The sequence below is a fragment of the Dipodomys spectabilis genome, unplaced genomic scaffold (genome assembly GCF_019054845.1).
Source record: "Dipodomys spectabilis isolate Male_0828 unplaced genomic scaffold, ASM1905484v1 ptg000301l, whole genome shotgun sequence".
Classification (NCBI taxonomy): domain Eukaryota; kingdom Metazoa; phylum Chordata; class Mammalia; order Rodentia; family Heteromyidae; genus Dipodomys; species Dipodomys spectabilis.
This window is the reverse complement of record NW_024870978.1, coordinates 14,433,428-14,455,418: the sequence shown is the minus strand read 5'-3', so window position 1 is coordinate 14,455,418 and position 21,991 is coordinate 14,433,428. Positions and strand designations below refer to the sequence as shown.

At 39.0% G+C, this 21,991-nt stretch overlaps 1 pseudogene; it reads left to right on the top strand.

Moving 5' to 3' along the window:
* Positions 1-21,468: 21,468 nt before the first annotated feature.
* Positions 21,469-21,568, top strand: LOC122127515 (annotated as a pseudogene).
* Positions 21,569-21,991: the final 423 nt, after the last annotated feature.

The window sequence follows — 21,991 nt, the reverse complement described above, 5'->3', positions numbered from 1 at the left end:
ACTTACTTATGTGTGTATATTACCACCCTGAGTGCAAACAGACCATATTCAATGCTTCTGTGTTATTTACTGATTTATTTTTAGATATACTCGTTGCACATACTGCATCATTCTCTTCATTTCAAGCACATGGCTTTTCTCTTCCAGGGTTCCAGACCTGTGTCTTTATATGATGCACACTTAAGCTCTCAGCAGCCTTTATTTACATTTTATTATGAGGCCAAGGCAGGGACAGGCACAAATAATGCAGGGGAAGAAAAGGCTAGGGTTCATAGAAATAACCAATATTCAGAAAATTTAACTTGGGGACGTAAAATTGGAGCATACTTATGGAAAAACTACCAGGAAGAAAAAGATGAGGAGGCTAAGAATGTGGATTAGTGAGAGAGTACTTGCTTAGCATGCAAGAAGCCCTTGGTTCGATTCCTCAGTAGCACACAGAAAATAAGCCAGAATTGGTGCTTTGTCTCAAGTAGCAGAGAGCTAGAGACAGTGCCAAGGCCTTGAATTCATCCCAAGAACTAGTAAGAGATCACTAGGTACTTAGGTAGGTAGGAAGGTAGGTAGGTAGGTAGGTGGATAGATAGATCTTGGACGTCAGGAGGAAAGAAGGGAATACTTCCCAGTGTGAGGCCTTCTGCAGGGTGCCAGGCCACCACATTGTCTTCACACAACCACAGAGCAGGAAGACTGTCTCTGTCCCACTTCTCAGGCAGACGAAGTTCCCAGAGCCAAGAGGGCAGAGCCAGGTTCTAACTCAGGTGCTTGGAGACAGAAGAGAAAGGGCCCTGCTTCTCCTTGGACTGGGAATTTGCATTAATGATGTGCAGAATGAAGGAAGGAGAATGGACTGGCAGAGGTAGAAGAACGGTCTTTCAAATCTGACAGATGGAGAGTCAAAACCCCACTCCTTAAGACAGAGAGCAGGGTTTTTCTTCTCTGTTCATCCACTCTCCCCCACTAAACTGGCTCTCTATTGTTAACCTAAAGATAGCCTGAGGCTTCCTTCACTTGAGGGAGAAGGTTAATCAGTCATTGTTTGAAGAGACTGAGAAAAGCCTGACCCTGATGTAACTCTAACAAATGTTTCAAGGATCCCCCCATTGCTAGCTGTGCCTGGAATGCATGAAGTGCTTTTGCAGCTGACTTCCCTGTTGATTATGTACATTCTGCCTCCTAATCCTGCAGGCCTAGGTCTCTTCACCTAGCATGTCTTTTGAAACTGTTTACTGTCTTTCAAATACAGTGTTACACTGGAGTTCTTCCTGCTAACACGGCTAGGGCTTGGATCCTGAAAACTTCATTTGAACCCAGGATGGGTCAAAAATGTTTCTTTTCTGCTTCTATAGCTTAAGAATTCTAAGAACATTTAGAGTGCAAGTAACTTCTCATCACCAAGAGAAACACAGGAAGCTCTTGAACATCTGACATTTCAGAATTGGAAGTCAGAGTGTCCTAGACTTTCCTGCTCTGGCTGGCTTCAACCTGTGATCCTCAGATCTCAGCCTCCTGAGCTAGGTGACGGGTGTGAGACACTGCTAGGTGACGAGTGTGAGACACTGCTGTTCTACTTGTTTCAGAAGTGTAATGACATCGACAATACAAGTCAACTGCTCATCACAAAGTGCTTGGGGAGCATATTAAGTCTTTCAACATTGGACCTTTCAGAACCCCGTAGGACACAGGTTATAATGCTAGAGTCTGAGAGGCTGGGCATATGGATCTGCTACACTTGAACCTTGAGCTCTGCCTTGAATTCTGGTCTACATCAGCGTTCTACATCAATGTTCTCCTAATTAGCAAATAGGAAAAGTACTTTGATTAACCCTTACTTTTTTCCAGTTGTGTGAATTGAATCATGTCTAGACACTTTTCCTGAGCAAGGCAAACACTGCACCACTTGATCCACAGCGCCACGTGGGCTTTTGTTGGTTCATTGGAGATAACAGTCTAACAGGTTTTCCTTGTCTAGGCTGACTTTGAACAGTGGTCTTCAGATCTCAGCCTCCAGAGGAGCTAGGGTTCCAAGTGTGAGCCACTGGCATCTGGTCTATTGTTTTTGACAGTCTTGGGGCTTTTTTTTCTCAAGGCTAGCGCTCTACCACTTGAGCCACTTCACATCTTCTGGCTTTCTGAGTATGTGGCACTGAGGATTCAAACCCTGGCATTCATGCAAGCTGAGTGACCTCTTTACCACTAAGCCACATTTCTTGCCCCACCATTACAATTTTATCCCTCAACTTGCCTATCCTCAAGAAAATATTTCTGACTATAAATCATCTAAAGAGATCACTATAGTAAGGTGTCCAAAGGTAAAACACAGCTCACACTTGAGTGAGACTCTAAACGTGAAGACTGTGACAAATGTCTCCATTTAATTATGTATCATGTTTCAACATTTAATTTAATATTAATGAAAAATGAGTTATAATATCCTAAATTATTGTGTATAATTTTATAATGTATGTTCAAAATGTAATAAATATTATGTGTATAATAAAACAATAAATTAATGACTCAAATAAAAATAAAATACAAAATCAATAGTAATCATAATATGTAGTAAACATACATATGTAAGTATATATCATATATTACACATGTATAGAAATAGTTTTTCCATTGCAGGGCCTTCATTCGGGCCCTGGGAACTCTAGCCTGAATTTCTTTTCCTCAAGGACAGTGAGATTCGCCTTCACCCATGGTGCAAAAGAGTTACCTGGACAGTGAGATCAAATCCCAGCAATGGCAGAAATACTGGCCCCAGTTCCAAGACTGAGACTTAATTTTTTTAATGGAAGCAGGTATGTTTATTCAGTTTCATACTGAACATTAAACAAAAATACAGTGGAGAATTTTGTACAGCTATTCAGATATCCTTCCTTTACCCCTAAAGTTCTTCTCTGAGAACTACATTGTTTCTTTTTTTGTACATTTTTATTGTAAATATGTTGTACAGAGGGTTACAGTTACATGAGCAAGGTAATGAGTACATTTCCTATTGAGCACTGTTGCCTCCTCCTCTGTATTCTTCCTACCATACCTTCTCTCCCATCTCCACAACTACTCCCCCTGCCCTGGTCAGTGACTTATTTTTTTTTATTTTTGGCTTGGCACAGGGTTTGAATTTAAGTAGTGACAATGCTGCACCTTCCCACACATTGCTACAGATTTACCAAGACCCTGAGTTCAAATCCCAGGCTAGGAAAGAAAACTGGCAGAAATTCCAAAAAAGAGAGCTTTATTTTTTAATTTAATTAATTAATTAATTAATTTTTTTCTTTTTTTTTGGCCAACCATGGGGCTTGAACTCATGTCGTGGCAACTCTGCCTTAGCTTCGATCACCCTAGGCTGGGGTGCAGCACCTGGACCCATATTAGATCAGGGGATCCTAGGACCAGAGGGCTTGCAAGAAGAAAAAAATAAAGTTGGAAAGCACAAAAAGTGGTGAGCTGCAGAGGGCTGGAGGGTTTTGCGATTTTTTCTTTGCAAGGTGACTATCCTGGGTCTTAATTGCCTGGTTGCAAACTGGAGCTGACCTGCCATTGCTGAAAGCTGGCGGGCTATCAGGGAAACCATAGTCCAACCTGTTAACATAGGTTTCTGGTTCAAACCAGTCCTGACACCTACCAATGGCAGGAGATCGCAAGGGACTTGTTCCTATGCATACGAATAACAATTGAAAGAGTAGTTCATGCAACAGTTGAGTCTAAAATTGGATGCTGCCCACCCATGTATGGAAATATAGATCCTTGGTTTAATTATGAATTTATGACTATATTGTCCCCCACCAGGGCTTGATCTCAGGTCCAGGGAATGGCCTAGCTCTTAGTGGCTATAGGCTGGTATGCTCACCATGACCCTTTCACCAATTGGGTCTGCTAGGCTTTGAGTTCAAATCTTTGCACAGCCAAAAGTTCATTCTGATGTGAGAATCCAATCGATCTACCTGTTTTCATCTCCTGTGAAAGTCCTGGGTCTCAGAGAGGATGGAGAATGCTATATAGGCAACTCTACAGCCATAAGAACAGGTTGTTATCCATGTCATCACAGTTATACCTATCACCATACTCAGTAAAATACACAATACGAAGTACACCGAATGCAAGATGCTGTCCAAACATATATGTTAATATAGATCCTATGTTTAAATAATTAATTTATGGCTGTCGTGGGGCACCCTGAGGATCAATGTCAGATCCTGGGAATGGCCTAGCTCCTTAGTTGCTCACAGGCTAGTTTGTTCACCTTGACCTATTCACCAATTGGTCCTGCTAGGCTCTGAGACAGATCCCAGCACTACCAATAAGTGGATCATGAAGTAAGAAACTGAGTGTGAAAATTATTTTCCTTTTCTCTCAGAGTCCTGGGTGTTAGGCATGATGGAGAACATGTCTACAAATGTAGATGCTATGTGATAGTATATCATCAATGTAATAAATGGAGTGGGTGTCATCGTAGTAAATAAAATCAATGGTAAATAAATGAATAAAAAAATACAAGGAACAATCACACCAAACATGTATGGACTGAACATCTATAGGTAAGTATACATCCTATCTTTACAATGTATATAGATAGTATGCTTTCCAGAGCTGGGGCTTGAATTCGGGCCTAATGAACAGACCTGACTTTCTTTTCTTCAAGTATGGTAAGATTCCCCTTCATCCACAGTGCTGCAGATGTACCCAGACCCTGAGTTCAAACCCAAAACCGGGCAGAATAAACAGCGCGAATTGCAAGCCAGGGAGCTCATTTATTTTTTATTTTATTTTATTTTATGCTCAGCACGGCACTTGAACTCACGTCGTGGCAACTCTGCCTCAGCTTTGATCACTCAAGGCTGGGATGGAGCCACTGGACCCACAGCTGCTCCTGGGATCCTAAACCCCCAGGCCTTGCAGGGAAAAAATGCACAGAAAAATGTTGTGAGATAGCTTTTTATGTTTTCTTCCTTTGCACGGTGACCCTCCTGGGTCTGAATGACACTGTTGCAAAGGGTACTTCACCTTGCATTGCTGAAGGCTGGCAGAATACCGGGGAAGCCATAAGCCCACGTGGCAAGGTAGGTCCTGATTTCGAATCCCTGTCCTGACACAACCAATGCCAGGAGATACTAAGAGACTTGTTCCCATCCATAGGAATAACAATGGAATGTTATCAATGTCACGGTTGAATAAGTTGATTGTAAATGATGCTTCTATAAAATTAGCATAATTTTAGGAGGCTGATTGATTTTATTTAATATTATGAAGCATTAGAAGAATACTATCACTTACAGGAACACAATAATTTCAAGACACTGATTGATGTCATTAATAGTTTAAGGATGAAAACAATAACAATAATTACATGGAAGCATAATAAATACCCAAGAATTGGTACAAATGTAGTCTATATAAGTGAATAATGGACAGACATCTCTGGCATGCTATAAAGATACATATTTATTAGTATACTTCCATCTGTGTGACAATCTGTTCTTATTTTGTCAACCCCTGGGGCTTGATCTCAGGTCCTAGGAACTGCCTGTCAGCTCAATTTGCCCCAGGATGGCGTGTTGACACTCACCCATTCATGAATTTGGCCTTGTAGGCCATGAGTTCAGATGCCAGCACTCCCAAACAATGAATCGTGGAGTAAGAAACTGATGTTAACACATGTTTTCCTTTACTGTGAATCTTCTGGGTGTCAGGTATGAAGTTGAATACATATGCAGACCTATATACTATATATTCAATGTAATCAATGTTCTATGTGTCATAATAGTCAATAAAATAAACGGTCAATACATGATTAAAACAAAAAATAAAATGAAAAACTCCACTGAATGCAATATGGAGTCAACATATGTATATAAATATAAATCATATATGTAAATTGTAGGATGTTTTCTAGTGGTGGGGATCAATTTCAGGCCTAAGGAACAGACTTGAATTTCTTGTCTTCAAGGAGGAAATCTTCCCCTTCCCACACAGTGCAACAGAGTTACCCAGACCATGAGTTCCAATCCCAGTCTTGGCAGAAAAAATGGCACCTTTATAGTATATGAAGTCCAATTCTTCGGTATTTCATTATGCCTCCATTTTATGAATGTGATTGTTTAAATGCTTAATAAAGTATTAATTAAAATCGGTCAGTGTCCTATAATATAATTGTGCATAGAAAACTCAACAACTGCTCATTAATTCATGACATTAATCACATTCCATTGGTAATCATATGGATAGGAATGGATTTCTTAGTATCTCCTGCCATTTGGAGGTGGCAGGACCAGGATTCGAACTGTGGGCTCCAGCTCCCACCACTTAAACCCGAGGATAGGGAAATCATAAGGCTGTCCAAGAACATCAGCAATACCAATGATGAGGCAGGCAGCAGTGGCTCTCAGCAATCCTACTTGTTACTTACAAGGCTGTGATGGGAGGATCAAAGTCATCCTAAGTAGGAAAGTCCTTGAGACCCCTGTCCAACTTCAGTGCCAACAAAACCAGAAGTAGAGCCGTGTAGCTCTTGTGGTAGAGGTCTAGCCTTGAGCAAAAGCAGCTCATGGGCTGTGCCCAGATCCTGAGTTCAAGGTTTGGGACTGACAACAAACAGACATACACAAGAATCTGTGCAGCCATCTGACTAAAGCAGGTCACGCTCTTGTGCCCAACTGAATTGGACATAGTTCCCAGAAAATGTGGCTGGGGGAGTTGCTGTCATCTTGACTCTGTACATGCTGCCTGCATCACAGGATTCTGGCCACAATCCCATTCTTTCATGTTTCTTTCTGACCAATGGAATACAAGAATTGTGGCCATGCCCACATTCCATGCTGCCCTGTACCCCCGGGATTCCCTCAGTTGTTTGTCACCACTACCAGCAGTTGAAGAAGTTAGAGGTGGCTGAGTAGTGAGCAAGAGACTTGAAGCTACTTTGGAGTAGGAAATTGATGTGCCCTCCTGCTTCCCAGCCCCATCCTCTGCTTCCTCCAAGGCACCACATTTCAAACCTCAGGTGTTGGCAAGCTTCTGGTAAGCTTGCAACCCTGACCTGGTCCCAGCCCCTGGTCCTCTGCTCTGGACCTGAGTGTCTGCAATGCCCCCTCCATTGCTGCTCACTCCATCATGACCATCAGCCAACAACTTTTCCCAGCAGCACAGGTGAGTGGCCACCCAGTGGGCCTGCACCGTGCGACACTCGTACCTGGAGACCCCCCCTAGGTCCCAGACTTGCACCTCCCTCATACCCAACAGTCCAGCCAGGGCTCTGCCACTAATGCGCCAAAAGGGTAGGGGGTGGGTGTCAACCCGGGGATCCCACCCCCATCCCTAGCGGCCAATGTCCCAGGAAAAGGGCAGATGCAGTGATGGGTGAAGAGGGGGCGCCACATCGTGTGCAGAGGAGGCGCCACATCGTCCCTGGCCTGGAGCAGTGGGAGACACAGAGCCATGCATCTGCACCCTTTTTCTCCCTAGTGGGAACTTGGTGGCTTTAGTCAAAGGTGGGGAGCAGCACCTCCACACCTGCCTTCTCTGGTCTTTTCTTTTTTTCTTTGCATGAGGGTTGTTGGATGCATAAGATAGACACCCCCCTTGCTGTTTGAGCCCTTGTCTTCTGTGCTTGGTCAACCTTTCACCTGAAGAGGGTCCCAGAAAAGCCCAGGAAGGAGGTGAAGGGCGCTGGGGGTCAAAGCAGAAGGTGAATATCTGGGAGGAATACCCCAACCCCCCTCACACATACACCTGGCCTGTTCCCTTACCCCTCAGCTGTAAACAGTTCTCACAGGATCATCACCAGCTCTGCCAGCATGTGCTGGTGCTCTTGTTCCATTCGATCTCCTCGTCCTCCCCAAGAATCCACCAATTAGCCCAGGAGCGTGTAGGTTAGAAGTAAGGAGTATGTCGATGTATGTATCCTTAGGAATCCATCCATTTCCCCCCACCACTGGTCAGACACCCCTCTGAGGTCACCATGACCCTCTGCTAGTTTCCTTTTCCAGGCTCTGAGGAGACACCTGTCTCAGGACTCCTTCACCCAGCATCCTGACCTAGGGTTTTGGTGAATGTGGAGTCAAGGCTGGTTGTTCCCAAGGGGGAGGATCTGGCCCTGGAGAAAGGGAGAGGCGTGGTGGTGCTGTTTCATTTGAGTGGTGCTCCCCTTGGGTGGGAGCCCCTGGTTCTCTCAAGGGAACCTCCATGCTCCAGCTTGTACATTGTGCCAGATGAGGAATGAACAGAGGCACTTCTGAGTCATGTGCGTGTGTGTGTGTGTGTGTGTGTGTGTGTGTGTGTGTGTGTGTGTGCATTAGAGAGAGAGAGAGGGAAAGAAAGAGAGATCATCTTTCTACTTGTACATCCTGACAGAGCTCAGGTGAGTGATCAATTGGCAAATTTCAGGTGCTGCATGGATGAGTCTTCTGTCACCAGTTTGGATTTGTGTGTGTGTAGAAGTGGGTTGCAACAAAGATAGTCGGACCCTTTGGTAACTTTTCCTGCTATCTTTGAGGGCTTCACAGCTGAGGTCTAGGGGCCTGGAAGGGTAAGGTGCTTGAAGGGAACTCATCATCATTAAATTACAAGACCAAGGGATTTGTATGCCCTGGAGCTGTCTACTCCCTTGGGTCTGGTTGGTGGCAGTGGGAGCTTGAGAGGACCTGGGAGTGTGTCTCACAGGGGGTGGTTTCCCAGGGGGACAGATTGTGTGGCCAGAACTTAGTAAGAATCTGCACCCTGCGAGTATGGAGTGCACCAGCATAGGTCAGAATCCGGGTCTTCTCACCATGATGTCTGATGGGTGATGCCAACCCTATTTTAAATCTTGACCTGTGATATTCAGATCTCAGACTCCTGAGTAACTAGGATTATAGGCATGAGCATCTGGCACCGGGCCTCGGATTCTTTTTGGTATATTAGGGTTTGAACTCAAGGCCTTATGCTTGCCAGTCAGGTCTTCCACCATGTGAGTCAAGCCTTTCTGTCTTGGGCATTTCCAAGATAGAGAGTAATATATGGTCAGGCTGGGCTGGATCATGGTCCGCCTATCTGACAGGCATGCTCCACCAGGCCTGGTCCTCTGTAGTTGGGATAGTAGACATGTAGCACCATGTTCAGGCATCGGTTTAGATGGATTATCTCAAACTCTTAGTGCACGGCAGCCAATTCTTGACCACAGGCCAAGCCTGGGTTAGGCCTCAACCATTGGACCTCAGTCTCCTCTTGGGACAATTGTGAGGAAACAAGGGATTTATACAGAGGGATCTCTGGCATAGGGCACAGAGGGAGCGGCCATCAGATACCATTCTTGGCAATTCTGTGAGCAAATGAAAGGAAGATAGCTGGAAAAGGCTCAGGTGGAGCCTGTTATTAATCATGGAACAGTTGAGGGATTGTGAAACAAAACATAGCTCTCTTTCATCCTGACCTTATCCCCATAAGGAAGGGGATCCTTCACTGTGTTCAGTTTTGCAGCTGGGGATACAGAGGCAAGGAGAAGCCAGGTGACATACTCATGACCTCCAGTTCACAGGAATCCTGGCCTGACTTCTCTGCCATGCTCCCAGGGACAATGAGTGCTATTATTGTCAAGAAGTCCAATTCTTGTCAGTCTGGGTCTTGAACTCTGGTCCTGGGCGCTGTCCCCAAGCTCCTCAGATCAAGGCTCGCACACTACTACTTGAGCCACAGCACCGCTTCCAGTTTTTTGGTGCTTCTTTGGAGATAAGAGTCTCACAGACGTTCCTGCCTGGGCTGGCTGTGAACCATGATCCTCATATCTCAGCCTCCTATGTAGTTAGGATTAGAGGTCTGAGCCATGGGCACCCGGCTTACGTGTAATTCTGACTTTCTCTCTCTCTCTCTCACAGGAAATGGTTTAATGCGTGCTGGAGGAGGTGGCCCAGCGTCCCCATGTGGCTAGAACCCAAGGTGGCCCTCTCATTCTGGAGGTAGGCTGTGGGTTAGGAGCTGTCTTGCTCAGCCTGTTTAACCAGGTCCGTGAGGTAAGCCCCTCTGTGCCTTGGCTAGACCATGACGGTTATTCACTGTCCATCCAGCCTTACTGGACTTAGTATTGTTTTGTATGTCATTTTCTACCACCTGGCCAAAATTATGATACATAGTTATGAAATGAAAATGTAATGCCATCTTAAGAAAGTCATTTAGGGCTCTGGGAATGTGACTTCATGTTGTGGTAATTGCCTAGCATGCATGAACCCCTGGGTTCAATTCATCACAGAAAAACACTGAAAGTGGTGCTGTGCCCCAAGTGGTAGAGTGGTGACTTTGAGCAAAAAAAAAAAAAAAAAAAGCTCAGGAATAATTCCCTAGCCCTGAATTTAAGCTCCCTGGACTGTCAGAAACAAAACAAAACAAAACAGTTAGTAAATGCAAAATAAAGAACACATACTTGGAATATATAATTGCTCCTTCCATATTGATACCTGACAACAGTCCCTAATTCATGCATTTTGCCTATATTAGGATACTGTGTTGAAAAAAAATGTTTTGTTCATTAGATCACTGCAGTTAATGCCAGGAATGTACTTAGATGTCAAGGGAAGGTGAATTCTGGAAATTCAAAGATTCCAGGCTTTTGGGAGGTCACTGCTAATCACAGAGAAGGCTAGTCTAAGTGAGATTTGGAAATCTTTTTGGACAGTCATGGCACCAAAAAGGCAGAGGCTAATTAACAGTTGTGATAGAAGAGAAGGAATAACTCCAGATGGAAGGAATAAATGATAGTAACTAATGTATACCAGAAACTGTACTAGGGAAATATTTTTGGTTATTGAAGAACTAGTTATCAACTAGGCTTATACCTCATTGCCTTTAACATTCTAAATCTCTTAGACTAGTTCTTAATATCTGTGTGATAAATGTATCTCCTTCTATGCTGTTCTTTCATACCTGATCTCCTTTGCTTTCTAAAAATCTCAGTCTTTCTATATTACTCTATGAATATTGTCTAATACTAAATAACACCTACACAGATGGCATAGGATGCTAATGTAAGAGTCCCATAGCTCATGAGTCATTAATATAACAACATGGAAAAATGAGGACATATTTATTCCTACCCCAATTTTTCTGAAAAGCTGCAATGTCATCATTTGATTCAAATTTCCATTCTTTGTCTACATAGTGTCATTAAGTACACATAAATGCAAATATGAACCAGGTGCTGGTAGCTTAAGCTTGTAATCCTAGCTACTCAGAAGGATGAGACCAGAGGATTGTGGTTCAAAGCAAGCTTTGTCAGGAAAGTCCATGAGACCCTTATCTTCAATTAATCACAGGAAACCCAGAAGTGGTGCTGTAGCTAAAGTGATAGAGTGCTCAAATTGGGATGAAGAGGTGAGGGACAGCGCCGAGGATCAGAGTGAAAGCACCATGACCAACAAAAAAAGTGCAAATATGACTTTCAGTTTCCCCAAAAGGAATGACAAGGTCAATAGTAATCTTTCCAAGCATAAAAAATAATTCCAAAATGATTCAGTACACCTACTTTTGCTGAGTTATTTAAGTTATGGCTTCTTTGCTGGGAATATTCTTTTCTTTTAAAAATTGTCATATATTAGCTTTATAATAAACTTCATCGAATATTTCTTTTTTCAAAAGAGAAGTCCATACTGTTGATCTCACTTGTCTTTCTTACTGTTTTAGTTCAAAGCCAACCCAGACAGAAAAGTCTGTGAAACTCTTATCTGTAAATAAACATTAAAAAAGCCTAAAGTGGAGTTTTGGCTCAAGCAGTAGAGTACTATTTTTGAGGATAGGTGGGCAAGAAAGACAACTGTTCAGGGACAGAGTCCAGCCTCTGGGTTCAAGCCCCAGAACCAGGGCAAACTAAACAAACAAGCAAACACAAACAACCCCCGATATTTCTTTGGGATTCTCCTTAAAGGGATACTGGTCTGAGAAGAAGCTGCTTGTGCCGATCATACTCACATGATCCTGCTTTTTTGGAATTCTTATTGCTATGGAGAACTCAGGACCAGACTAAAGGAAGTGATAACTGACTCCTGCAAAAAGAGAATCATCTCAGGGGTGAAATATCCATCCATAAGACACTTTTAAACCTCCATGTCTTTGTTTCTTTGCAGTAGAACAATTTTAAAACAATGTTATTAGGGGATGGGAATGTGGTTCAGTGGTAGAGTACTTGCCTTGCATGCATGAGGCCCTGATTTTTCAGTACCACATAAACAGAAAAAGTCAGAAATGGCGCTGTGGTTCAAGTGGTAGAGCACTATCCTTGAGCTGAAGAGCTGAGGGAGAGCGCCCAGGTCCAGAGTTAAAGCCACACAATTGGCAAAAACAAATACAAACTAACTAAAAAAAACAACAATGTTAATTTCTTTTATTCTATGCTGGCCTTCACATGGCATATTATTATCTTTTGTAATACTCTCAACTAGAAGTTTACAGACAAGTTTATATGAATAAAAAATACACTGGAAAAAGCAAGGGACAGAGTTTCCTTAAAGCCTTGGGATTCTTTTCTTGTAAAGTAAAAAGGAAAGCAGAAGTTAATTTGAACTCTATCATTCCTCTATGTTCAATTCCTCTCCTGGGATCAGTTTCCACAAAGTCCAGTAACAATCATTGGTGCTTCTTGAGGTCTAAGGAATGTTTTCAGGCTTCATTGAACTAACACAACGACACTTTTGGACATGAGGTAACAGGTGTTTCAGAGAAAACTTAGTAAAGAGAAAATATATTTATATTGCTTATAAATACATTATCCATGAGTACATTTAGTTCAAACTTCATAATTACTCTGCAAATTAAGCCAAATTTTAAATGGGAAGAAGGTCCTCAGATCATTCTTTTTGTGAGTGTATATGCTGTGCATTATTTCCCTAGTGCACATGAGTTAACAGTAAACGAAACATTTGCAATAATAGGAGAAAGAGAAGTTCTGTGTTTAAGTATAAGGGTTCAATACACTATAGAAGACTACAAATAAGACAACATCAAAACAATAAAGCCAAGTCCAGTATGTAGATTTATGGGAGTGTTCCTAAGTGGAATATGAAGTATGAGGCTTTTCCCTTTCTAAATCACGCTTGCTAATCGCACGAATTTTTAAAAGTAGAATGGAAGAATAATTCTGGTTCCAAAGCAAGTCAGCTATAAGGGCATGGATTTAACTGGAAAAAAAGTCCATCTTGAGAGAGCAGGAATTATAATAGCAATGAACTAGTGGCTAAGATCACATTTCTTTTTCTTTCCTTTACTTGCATTTTGTTGTTGTTGTTGGTCTTGGCACTTGAACTCTGAGCCTGGGCGCTGTCCCTCTGCTATTCAGCTCAAGGCTACTGCTCTACCACTTGAGCCACAGTGCCACTTCCAGTTTTCTTGTAGTTAATTGGAGAAAATAGTCTCTTGGACTTTCCTACCTGGGCTGGCTTTGAACCCCAATCCTCAGATCTCTCCACCACCTGGCGTAAGATCACATTTCTAACAGTGTACACTCAGCATATGCAATGTATATGTTCATCTATCTTTCTATGAATTTTTGAGTTAAAAATCTGGACTACAGCTTAGACTTTTCACTCACAAAAATGTTTGTAGTTTAAAAGTCGATACTTCTGGAGAAATAAAACCTATGAATGTAATGGAGTCTGGCAAGTTCAGTTTGCATGCAGCCTGGGCAGAACAGTCTTTGCCACACTACCAGCCAAAACCTGGATTGGAAGAATGTCTCAGGTGATGGAATACCAGTCATGAGCAAGATTGATGAATAAGAGCTTAAGGCTTTTGCATACATACATACAAACACACACATACACACAGAGGCACTTATATGTGCACACACAAATACAGAAATGAAACAACTCTTAGAATATTCAGAAAAGTTTTAAAAAAGCAATAGAAAATATGTCCTGAGTAAGAATTAAGAGATAAATTTTAATATTAGAAAGTCCTCAAGTGAACTTTCTTCAAAAAAGTTTGAGACTATTACATAGGTAGGGACGAGGAATAGTAAGAGAGTTAAGTAATTATTATTAAAAGGATGGAATGAATCAGAGATACCAGCAGGTGCATCTGAAGATGATCATATCCTGTGTCAAATTTAGAAGATCTTTGAAAATAGTACATAAACACTCTGAGCAGTCATTCTAGTGGATAATATCATTGGAGAAGTTCAGATTTGCTAGTCTATGTCTAGATTAAATAAACCAACAATCCATGGCAGGGCAATGTGATACAAGCTTGGAATTCTAGTACTCAGACTAAGGCAGGAGATTAGAGAGTAGAATTAAGTAGTGATACTTTCCCTGGACCAGGTAGTATAATTTTGTCTAATAAAACAAACCAAACAACAAGAAAGGAATACACAGTTGGAAGTTTCGGCTAATTTTGTCATTATGTTTTGAAAAGTCAACATTCCTATTGAAATGTAACTCGTATATAATCTTCAGTTGTGTTTTAAAAGCTCTCTTCATTACAGAACATTCCCAGATTCCAAATGGCTCATGATTCCCACCCAAAATTTGAAAAAGTAAGTAAGCATCATTCTGTTGGATTCCAAAGAAATGACGAAGGATTACAAAATCTTAAGCCTAGAGAAATAGCAAAGTTCATCAAATGCAGGACTTTGTAGATCTTGCTAAATTAGAATTTAGAGTTAAAATAAATATTTTAGTTTTGTTTGTAATTTAATATTTTATAGGATGCTACAAAATTCTTTTTAAGTAGAGGGTTTAATTGACAAATTCACAAATGTTTCTGGCATTCTATTTGCCTAGAATATGCTTTCAAGAGAGTTATAATTAGATCTTAGTTAATAGATAATTCCAACAGTTCATGTATAAGATGATAATGTAAATAATCTAGACAGAGTTGCCAACAAATCAATATTAATTTATAAATATAGAAAAAAATGCAATTTTTGAGGGTTTTGTATGACATTGTATGAAGAGAATAATTGTGTGACATCTTCTTTCTTCTACCTATAGGTAACACAGGAAGCAAGTTCCTTAATTACCTGCCTCTGTATACAATGAGAAAAATGCTACATTTGGGATTTGTTTTTGTTTTATTGGTTTGTCCTAGGACTTGATATCTGGGCCTGTAAACTGTCTCTGAGCCTGTTTATAATCAAGGATCGTGCGCTACCACTTCAATCTCAGTGCCACTTGTGTCTGACTTTTTCTGAGTTTATTGGAGATTTCAACCATAATCTTCTGACCTTAGCATCCTGAATATCTGTGATAGTTTAAAAAGTATAAAAATGAATAACATTTGCAAGTGTTCTGATCTCAAGAATCTCACTAGGGGAAAAATGATGCAACTCAGTTTATTGTAGTATTCTTTCCAGAACAAGGAGTGCATCACATTATCAGAGGTGTAGTATTTTTCACAATAGAGATAAGCTATTCATGATGTGAATTAAGGGAATTTTAAGGTGTACTTTACAAGTTGGAAACTATTGGACTAGGATGACTTTATAGCATAAATCTTGGGATTGATGGTCATAGAAATAATAGCTTACTCTGATAAAATTTGCTTACTCTTTAAGAATTAATTACAGATGCTTCATAATTTTTTCCTCTACGAGAATGCGGCTATTTTTCTGTTGACTTCTCAATTTGTAACACTCCATTGGAAACTGCATCTATTGCAAAATTACATAACATGCAAACAGGTACTGTTTTGAATATCTCAGGTATGGAATGTTCAGAATTTGAAAATGAGTATTTATTAGTCATAGGAATTTTGAGGAACATATATATTCTGTCCTCTTAACAACTTATTTACTTTTAAAAGTTATGGGTTTCCATAGAATTAAACTGTTTTCGGTTTTATTATGAGAAACTACTATATTTATTCTTTTTTCAAAATATTGGCAAGTTTATTGTGAAAATATTGTCTAGTTGGATAACATTCAAGTTGATGACTCTCTGATAAAAAGGAGTAATCCATTCAAATTAGATGCCAAATAGTATTGATTTTTAAAAAGTTGCTACATAAAATAAAGAATAATATTTACTTTAACAATACAGTGAAATTATATTTTATGCAGCTTATTTTTTAATTTAGTTTTATTGTCAAATTGATGTACAATGGGGTTCCAGTAATTGTAAGGTAGTGAATATATAACTTTTCAAACTTGTTACCCCCTCTTTCATTTTTCTCACAGTTTTCTTTCACCTCAATACTCCTCACAAGTTGTAATGTACATTTCCAACATATTGTCTTGTGAGTAATGCTATTGCATTGTCTTCCCCTTTGTCCTTTGTCTCGCCATTTTGTTGTTCCTCTTCCCTTCCCTAATTAAGGTAAATGTATACACAGGCTACCAAAATCAAATAGAGCCAAGGACAAACCATAGGGGTAAAAACCCAAAGAAAATAGAAATCACATAGTACATTAAAAACAACTGCAAAAAAAATCTCTGTTTCCATATCTTGGAGTTCATTTTGCTCAGCATCAGCTTATATCTTCATATAGACACATAAAGCCACTGGAAAATAATAGGTGCCTGGACACTATATCATGTGAACAACATGTTAGAGTTTTTGATGGTAAAGGTTGAATTAGGATTGGGGAAAACGTAATTTTGATAAAGGGATTTCAAAAGAGTTAAAAAATTATGACAGGCATATTTTAATTGTTCAAACTTTTTAACAACTTAGCCTATTAAGAAAATTGCCTGGGAAAATAGGCTTTAATGCAAATAAAGCTATGGAGACTTAGTTGAGAGGGAGAAATGTGGGTAAAGATAGCTCATTTTCACAATAAACAAACAAACTTCAGAAACCTTACTGTAAATCCTGTAGGTTCCCTTGAGAATTGTCCTTACCCAGGAAATATACTCTCACTGTGTGAAATTCAAAGTTCTTAAAAAAACCTAAGACATCAAAATTTGTGAATTGAACTTTCATTACCAAAATTATTCTTTGAAAAAGATAATTTGGGTCAAAATATTTAGGCAGAAAGTGCCCTCCAAAATGAAAGAAGGTATTGGGTTCACGCTTTTCTGTTTGTAACACTTTCCCCAATGTCTTTGCACGTGAAGCACTGAAACACAGAAAAAAAATCTGATTGGATACTCCTATGATTACACATTTCTAAGCAGCTCTCAAAAAATAATATCCTTATCAACATGAGGTAGTGAAGACTTCTCATTACATAAGCCAAAAAGTTTGGGATCAGAAAAGAATTGCGTAAATTGAAAGGGTAAGCAAACAATGTTCTTACAAGCCCTATCTAAGCATATTGACTTCAGCAGTGGAGGGGGGCCAGAAATTTTGATATAGATTTTCTTAATATTTTTGCTACCTAAAGTGATTTTACAGAGCCTATATGGCTCACTACAATGCAGAATAGATTGAATGAAGACAGGAAAATAAATTCTATGTTCAAATGAGGCAACTTCAAAGAGTTTTAAAAGAGAAACCATGAAGATATAGAGGGGCGGGGTGAGGAGGATATCTTATAGACTTTCAGCTTCACTGGACTTGAGGCCAAGAAGCTGTGCCTAATTGGAAATCAGGCAAGAGCTAAGAGGAGGACATAGATTTAGGACTTACAAGCATTGTCTTTTGTAACAGACACTGTCACCCAAGGTATGGATGATTTAACTCTATTCTTTTCCATACATCTTGCTGAGCAAATGCAAGACCAAGAGAAAAATAACCTATTGAAATATTTTTGCAAAGTATAACTTCACTGATCCTGATATGGTATCTAAGGAGAGTCCTAAGGGAGAACATAAAAGTGGAATATACTTTGGTTTCCTCTAAGCATCTTGTTAGCAAAATATATCTTTGAGGTTAGAAGTGATTGAACCAAAAAGTAGTGGAGTACTTATTTTTGTGACACTTTAGACACAAGAAGATTTTAAGGTAAAAGAATAAAAGTATAGCTAAATATTTGTGATCACAACTTCTTGGACTGGTTTTGTGGAGACAAAGTTTTACACTAGAGTTTGTCCTCATTAACATAGATGTTGGTTTTTTGTGGCAACCAAATGCAACGGTGAAGTTTAATGGACTCTCTTAGTCAAGTAAACAGCATGGTAGAAAAAATGGCAAATAATATTTAGTAAATTAGTTTGGTTAATTACTTTGCCAGAACAAAGAATGAAAGATATAATTCAAAATCACTTGATTTAAAAGTTTGACGAAAGAGTAGTGAAGAGAAATGAAAGAAAATATAGAGGACTTTTCTGTCTCCAGTGGAGTAATGGGTTCTTGATCTTGTTTCTTCCATTCTATCTTCACAAGCTATCAAGGGTGGCTGAGGACTGGATTATCCATTGCAGACAAAGAGAACTCACAGAAGAAAATATTTGCAGCACATGTAGGTGATTCTTAACCTTAGACAATCTATTTAAATATGTTCAAAATTCTCTGCTACCCAAAACTGCCCTCTTTGAACAGCTTTGTTTGCTTTTCCCAACACTACCCTTCATTGACTATTTAAAATTTTGAGAGGTCACATTCATCCTCTCTAGAGATTGCTGTTTGGGTGTGATTTTTGTGTGTTTTTGTATTTTGTTGTGTTTTCTAACTAAATTACAAAAGGTTTTGCAAGTGTATTACAAAAAATATGTCCATCTAATTGTCCAATGCTCCTTGATCAGAGTGACTCCTTCTATCATTCTCAACCAACCCCTTCTCCAAGATTTATTTCAGATTTACCACTTCCTTTATCACATGTGTACATTGAGTATTCTAGCTGTACATGCCCCTTGTTCCATTTTTCATTCATTCTATGCCTTTACTATTATTCCTCTCTGGTTTCAACTTCCTGATAGTCATTCTGTTAAACTGTCTGTTAATATTTTGAAAGGTTTATATACATTCCACGGAGTTTCAATCCTGCATATACTTGAACTGATGTCAGCTTATATTTCCATAATTCATTCATCCTGCAATAACAATTTGCAAGACTGGAGATGTGAAGCACCTAGACATGATTTTATTCTCATCCATTTGGAAGATTAATCTTTAGTCAACAAGAAAGTTTAAATATGGCTTAGAATATATTCCTAACTACAAAATTTTATAAATGGCTTTGTAAAAAGGTTTGTGATTATTTTATTTTACATGGGATAATATTTTCTACTACCTATAAGTTTTGGAAAAAGAAGAAAACCACGATTTACTACTATAGAGGAATATGGTAGAAACAGAAGACAGATTTTATGTTTGTCACATCTGATGAGTACCCATATTCATGACTTTAAGTCATATTTCTTACTATGTTAGATAGATAGGGAAAACATAAAACAACATATGATAAGGCATCTATTTGTGACTTTTCAAAATGTACCTTATTAAGTGATGAAACTTATTTTATTAGCTAGTTTTTGGGTTTGTATTATGGGAGGTTGTTCTATTTGACACATTTCTGGAAGGCACCTACTGAACAACACAAATGGTGGGTGGTACTGTTTCTACACTTTAATGAATGGTTGAACCTGCTTGGCATTAGTGCTGGATAAATAAATCAACTCTATTGTAATTTGCACCCTAAACTTGAAAAATTTGTAATGTTACTATCGTCTACTTGTCAAATGTTATTTTGGTGAATGTGATTTTTAAAAGATTATTTCAAAAGGAATCTGTTTTCAGGAGATTAAATGTAGGTTGTCATTTGTTTGTGAATGATAACATTTTTATACAACTGAACCAAGTTTTACTGAAGTACCAGTATTTTGAAGCATTAACGATATTCTCAATTAATGTTTTTGTGAATTATATTTGACCTGAAGTCAAGTTTTCCTAGCCTTGGTAGCCTAATTATGGATCTATCGTTCTAGGAACTATTTTTTTGGCCTACTTATGCTGGACAGAAATCTTTCAGTAATCATCAGAAGAGGGGTATTAAAAATAATTTTGTGACATTTGTGATCTTGGTCACACATATGGGCTGGTCATTTGTTTGAAAGTTTGAATTACTGTACTTTCAGATTTTGTGATCTCATCTTTCATTTTAAGTTGCACTGCATTTCACAATTGCAAACTGCTAATTCCGGTGTCATAAGGAATTGAGATGGATTTTCAATTACTTTCTGTTGACATGTTTCATGAGTCTAGGTGAGAAATCTTGCCCTTGTTATCTGATGAAGCAGATAACTGGGACCTGGGATCCTAGGACCCATGGGTCCTGCAGAAGAGTAATACATTTTAGATATCATATCATAAAATTTGGGTATAATCAGTAGGAAGGCTTCCGAAATTGGAGAAAAATATTTTGGAATCAGTGAGTTAAAACAATAAACAGAGTAGCAGAGTAAAGTCCCTTATAGATTAGAGGAAAACAACAATTTTTTTTTACAATGTGAATTCAGAAGACCAAGAACACTTAGAAGGTATCAAAAGTTTATACCAAAGACATTGCATTGATACTTTTTATTTTCAAATGTACATTCTAAACCTTATTATTTATATTCCAATTTATTTATTGTAATAAATATCTATTTATTTGTCACATTATCAATTAATTCTAGTAAGTTTCACTGTGTGAAATAAAATACTAGCACGTATAAAGATAAAATATGTAACTATATATAATATAAGAAAAAGGCACATGTTTTTCAATGTACTGTTGTGGTTCGGGTATCAAAGGCAACTGTGTTTTAAAGTATTATTCCATTATTTCTACCTCAGTGTTGGTAGAGTTGGACCTAAAGCTTTACAATTTGTAGATTTACAGCCTAGAGGCAAGAGGAAACAATGTGATAAACATTACCAATTTAAGGCCTAATATCAAGGAGAAACATATAGACTTCTCTTGTAACTATGAAAATATTGGGTGAAAGAAAGGCAGTAGTGTAAATTCCTGCCTGGTTGGATGGTAGACTGGCCAGGACATTAGGTAATCATGCATGTCAAAACTTTTTCACCTTCTTGGCTTTAGCTACTTTTGAAATACTAGGTATAAGAAACAATTATATTTTGATAAAATACATTCTAGTCTAAACGATTCTGTCTTAATTGTTCGTCTCTCTATGATCCTTTTTAACTAAGATTAGTTTTGTTCCAGTAAGAAAATCTATGCTGTCAGGGTAAGATATTCTGGTTGGTCTGTTGCTACATGGAAGAAGAGTAAAGGGTCAGGTAGACATTTGTGCCAGTAAGACCTCATTTAGGAATTTTAAGCTGCAGAAGTTTAGAAGGAGCTCTTAAGCAAGGCTTGCTTTGAATCCATTAGCTCCACAAAGCTAACTCAGTTGATAAATAAGTACTTGAAAAGCTATCACCTTTGGACCTAGCTATAAAGGCTTCAAAGTATGATCAAATTTTAAATGAAAAAGACTTAAAATAGTTATTGACAAAAAAAATTGAAAATGTGAGCAATCGACCAAACAATATGTTTTTTCCAATATACACAGAATTTTAGAGAAGTAAGATCAATAACATTTTTAGGAACAATAAGGTTTCCTGGTTACAAAAAGTCAACTAAGGATATATGCCTTTATAAAGATTGCATCATTAACTACTTAACTTTACAGGATACTACATGCTTCAGCAGCACATTTACCCAAATTACAACAATATAGAGATTATCATGGCACTTGCACAAGGATGATATGAAAATTTGTGAAGTATTCCATATTTTTCATTCTTCAGATGTAAGAAATGAAAAACAGTTATTAAAAAATTGATTACAAAAATACAAGTCATTATGTCAAAAATGAACTTTACAACTTTGGTGTGGGGAGGGGGCTAGTGAGGAGGATTGAGTGGGGGGGGCAGAGGGAGGATGGGAAGGGATGAGAAGGGGAAACAAAGGAGGAGGCTACAATGCTTGATAAGAAATTTACTCATCAGGCTGAGAACACTCAAAGAGATCTGCAGGAATCCCACGAACGAGAGGAAGCTAATCAAAGAGTAATACAGGAATTGAGAGACCAGGTAGAGAACACACAAAGATCACTAAAGGCATTCATGGAATCCATTAACAAAGAGCTGAAGGAAGTCAGGGAGACCACAAAGGGAATGCTGAATGGAACCCAACAGAAGGAATGGGAGCCCAAAGAAAC